The 4,962-nt window shown below is 42.3% G+C and overlaps 1 long non-coding RNA gene across 1 annotated transcript; it reads right to left on the minus strand.

Moving 5' to 3' along the window:
• Positions 1-1,478: 1,478 nt before the first annotated feature.
• On the minus strand, positions 1,479-4,749 carry LOC142830676 (uncharacterized). Its single transcript, XR_016350302.1, has 2 exons — positions 4,696-4,749; positions 1,479-1,574 (listed from the first exon to the last, which is right to left on the minus strand). It is a non-coding gene; the product is annotated as an uncharacterized LOC142830676 (long non-coding RNA).
• Positions 4,750-4,962: the final 213 nt, after the last annotated feature.

The raw sequence follows: 4,962 nt of genomic DNA on the forward strand, positions 1-4,962 counted from the left end.
GCTTTGAAATACATGGAAGTACAGAGATTAGTGTTTACCATTGGACGTGTTATAAACACTGCATTGTACACAAACTGGAAATAAGATTATAGGCAAAATAATTAAACTAAGGTTGTGTTCCTAAACCTATTTTGAGATTAAACTCTACATGGCCTGATTTTTTGGTACATGAATCCTATGAAAGCCAAACAAGCGTTGGTTGGCTCTGAGTGTCTCGATATCTATATCTAAGAAAAACAAAAATCAACTGATGAGCACTGTTTCAGCCCCATTGACTTCAGTGATACTATACTGATTTACACCAGAGAATCTGGCCCAATGCATTTTTAATTCAAATAAATTAACCCTATGCAAGATTCTAGACACCCTAACAATTAACTAATGAGAAAAATCCTACAGCAAAAATGAATTTCAAAGCAAGATTTCAACCAGTCTGCGACCTACTAAAAACTCCTTTCCACCATTCTAGGTAACTTATATACATAATATCCAATTGCACAAAACAGACCTTCCCTATCATAATAGTGAGCACCTCAGAGAGATAGCTGACAAACTACTTGTTTAAGTTTTTCCTGTTACAGACTAGTAGCACCTTAAAGACTAACAAAACATGTGGATGGTATCATGAGCTTTTGGGGACACAGCCCAATTCTTAGGTGGGTTGTGCCCATGATTGTGATGGTATCATGAGCTTTGAGATAAACATATTACATGCCTAGGGAGCTGGGTGCAATGGGGAAGACATCCATACTCGAGACATTGCATGGACCCTGATATCCCTGTCGCCAAACTTGCTTTGCTGGTGATACAAGATGCTAGATGAGAACCAGCTATTCTAAGTAGTGCACTCCAGCTTAACTTCAATTATCATGTGTGCTGGTCTATGAAATCCAGCTTAATATGTAACACTTTGATTAACACAACTTTCGTACATGGTTTCTTTTATTATTTTCTGGGGGCAGCTGGACAAGGGGAATTCAGCGACTACTTCCTTATAGCTCTAAAATATTGTTTTAAGTTACCCAAGTATATTTTGAAAGTGTATATTTTGAAAGATGTAAAAAATATATTCAAATTAAATTTTCAAAAATTGTCAGTTTTCATTCAATGAGCAAAGAAAGTGCATTTGAACAGGTAGCTCACTAAAGACAAAAGAACTTTAATGCAAACTAATGTGATTAGGTTAACAGAACACCATACTCACAAAAGATAAAACCCCAGACAAGACCGACAGATATTTAAGAGTAAAACTGAGTTAGAGAAGAGAGGGTTTTTTACATTGTATGAATGTTTTGAAAAGCAGGGTTTCACTTTTAGCAAAATACTTCCCATCTGACCCCAACAGCAGGATTTTTCACAGCTTTGTGAGCCTGTCTACCATAGACACTGAAACTATTTCATAGTCAAACTTCATTAATTGTTCCCTCTGCTCCCATTTTCCCAGATCTCCCTGCCCCACAGAAAGGAAAAGAGTGAGCCAAAGTTGCACATTTCCACTCTATTACATTGGTTAATCTGTTTGATTTAATCTATCCAGTGATAGACAGGCATCATGCCGCAGATTCTGGAACTGCCTGGTGGAAGAGCAAATCAGTTATTGGTGCATATTATGCTGCAAAAAACAGCTGACAATGTACACAATCTGTACAATATGCAAAACATTTCAGGTCTGTATAATTACATTATAAATACATAAGTATGTGTCTTGCTACACTGACATTCCATTTGACCAGTTTTTTTTACCCCACTTATTCCAGCAGTGACACATTGGGCCCTCAATTTTCAGACTGGCCTACTCTCTTCAGATTCCTCTTCTCAATATGTAGGGGTAAACTGAGGAAGCCCATGGTATCTTGCTGAGAACTCCAATCCTAAATCATTAGACAAGCCTGAGAATACATCACAGAAGTTAACTTGACCCTGGTCGTCCTGGAAACCATGTTCCAAAAAGGGCCTCACTTTGATAAGGCCAGTACCAAACAACCGAGCAGGATTGTTTTTCCACAGTCTGCTTTATTCCTAGAAAATAAGCTTGAATCCCAAAGATCACGCCAAGGCAATATCACCTCTGCAGTAGATGCATTACATTTCTGGCCAACAAAATGACCATCAACATGCCTTTGTTTATGTTGGCTCATTTAGCTTTTTAGGAATAACTTGTATTAGTGATGTTTAACTGGAGATGGGCGGATATCCTATGAAACCTTCATAGTTCATTGGCTTATGTGCCCATCTCATTTCCACCGCTAGTCTTATCAAATCACTTCCCCTCTGCTGCCTATATAATCTAATGCTGTGGTCCCCAACATGGTGTCCACGGGTGCCATGGCACCCGCCAAGCCATTTGTGCACTTGCCGAGTGATTGGGGCCGGCCCTGCCCTTGGGCATGCAGCACATGTGCGGTGCCAGCCCCTGGGTGCAAGGGCTGTGCCAGCCCCAGGCTTGCAGTGCATGGGCGGTGCCAACCCGGGCGCATGGCATAGGGGCAGTGCTGGCCCGGGGCATGCAGCACATGTGCGGTGCCAGCCCCTGGGTGCAAGGGCTGTGCCAGCCCCAGGCTTGCAGTGCATGGGCGGTGCCAACCCGGGCGCATGGCATAGGGGCAGTGCTGGCCCGGGGCATGCAGCACATAGGTGGCCCCACCACCAGGCACATGGACCCTGCCGGCTCTTGGGTGCATGGCACAGGTGCCAGCTCTGGACATGCAGTACATAGACAGTGACAGCCCCACCCCCCAGGCACATGGGACATGGGCTGTTCCGGACCCGGGTGCACGGCGTGTGGGCGGCCTCACCTCTGGGCATGCAGCACAGTTGCAGCCCAGCCCCCTGGGCACCCAGCATGTGAGCGGACCCTGCCCCCCAGGCACCCAGGAGCTCCAAAAGGTTGGGGACCACTGAATTCTAAAGTTAATGCTCACCAGGTTAACCCCTGGTGGGTACTCCACTAGCTGTGTGAACCAATAAATCCTCTGCTGGTTTTCATCTGCACCCAGTGTCAGAATTATTCCCTACAAATTCATCTGCTTCTTAGTACCTGGACAAAGATGTTAAGTGTTCCCACAAAAATCAACGAGCAGTGGCTAACTGTCATGGAATCCTACACTCAGGTAGTTGCAGTATGTGACTTTCGTGTTGGAGCCACTGCCCACAGGATACAATGACACTATTTTAGTAAGAAAGTGTTTGCCAATATGAGGAAAGGATTTGTAATTGGGTATTCATATGAAAGGTCCCTCCAAATTCATCAAAGTTGTCCTGTGGCATAACACATTAGTCTTCAAAAAGTGTCCCTAATAAGTGGGCATTCTGTCTTAATTCTCGCTGTATAGGACCTCTGTTGCCCAATAAGTTTTTACTAGGGTTTTTATGAATATCTTCCTGATGTAGCCCACTACATATTTTTTCCATTACCACAGTTTCCATATAATTCTCTTTACATATTAAAAAGCCTGTTTTTTAAAATACAAGCCATTCAAAGCTTGTGTCTCAAAGGTCCTGCCAGACAAATATGAAAAGCATCAGATGGAAGGAAAATAGAGAACTAGGATGGGGCTACATACAATCCTGTCTAATTCGTGTTTGATTACCTTCACAATGTAACAATTCTTATTAGCATGGTAAAAAAGCACAGAAAAACAATTGAGTAAAATAGGAATGAAGTGTAAAATGGTTTAATACTTTGATATGCAACATGAGTTTAATTCATAGCACAAATCTTCAGAAAGGTAGATGATAAAACATTCCCCTGCTCCCACCCCCCAGGCACTATTTTTTCAGGCTATTGGAATCTCTGGCACATATGCCCTAGGGAATTTATTGTATTTATTCTTTCTAACAGCCACTCTAAACCAGTGTAGTTATGGCTTATGTCAGTGTAAATTATGTGTCTCAGGTGAGATTTATTCACCCTGCCCCCCAAATAAGTTACTCCAACATTACATGCAGTTTAGCTATAACTTAGTTTGTAAGTGGTAGCACATCTGATACGAAAGGTTTTAAAATACGGTTTAAAAATAAACTAGCTGGGTCATAAAAGATGTGCGCTTGTGTTTCCACTCCCTACCCCACATCTGTTAGCTTGTCGTGTTGCCATATGCACACAGAAAATATGCTTAAGACAGGACTTACAGACTTTGACAGTCGTATGCTCGAAAGACATAGCATAAACATCTGAGCAAAACAAAGGTTTCTTATTGAAATTGTTACAGTTTGCAACAAAATTCAGTAAAGATGACTAAAGTCTGGTCTTGAAGTTTCCAAAGAGAAACTGCTGAGCTACAGTTCATCTGCAAGTTTGACACCAGCAGCTTGACACCATCAGCTCAGGATTAAACAAAGACTGTGAATGGCTAGCTAACTACAAAAGCAACTTCTCCTCTTGGAATTCACACCTCCAGATCAGCTGCTAGAAGTGGGCCTTAATCTCATTATCTCTAGTTTGATTCTGGCCTGCATATTTATATCTGAGTCTGGATATTTCCACTACATGCATCTGACTAAGTGGGTCTTTGCCCGCAAAAGCTTATGCTCCAATACATCTGTTAGTCTATAAGGTGCTACAGGACTCCTTGTCCCTTTGCAGATCCAGACTAACACGGCTATCCCTCTGATAGTTGAGGGGAAAAGGTTACATATAAGGCTGTGTTTACACTGCAGAGCTTAGTCGACAAAAGTCAGTTTACAATAGCTTACCTGTGGAGGTGTACAAACTGCAGTGCTCCTCCCATACATTTAAATCCACACCTTGAAAAGAGGCATAGTGTTTAGGAATATATAGTTTGAGCAGCAAAGCATGAATGTAGTCAGTGTGTTGCTTATTGTCACCTGAAGTGACCTCCAGGAGGTATCCCACAATGCCCATGGTAACATCTCTGGCCACCATTTCAACTCTGCTGCCTTGCAGCCAGGTACATAGACATGTGACTCTTCCCCTTTAAAGCCCCAACATTTTAGCAATTA

The sequence above is a fragment of the Pelodiscus sinensis genome, chromosome 9 (assembly GCF_052426305.1).
Source record: "Pelodiscus sinensis isolate ZL-2025 chromosome 9, ASM5242630v1, whole genome shotgun sequence".
In the NCBI taxonomy this organism is placed as follows: Eukaryota; Metazoa; Chordata; order Testudines; family Trionychidae; genus Pelodiscus; species Pelodiscus sinensis.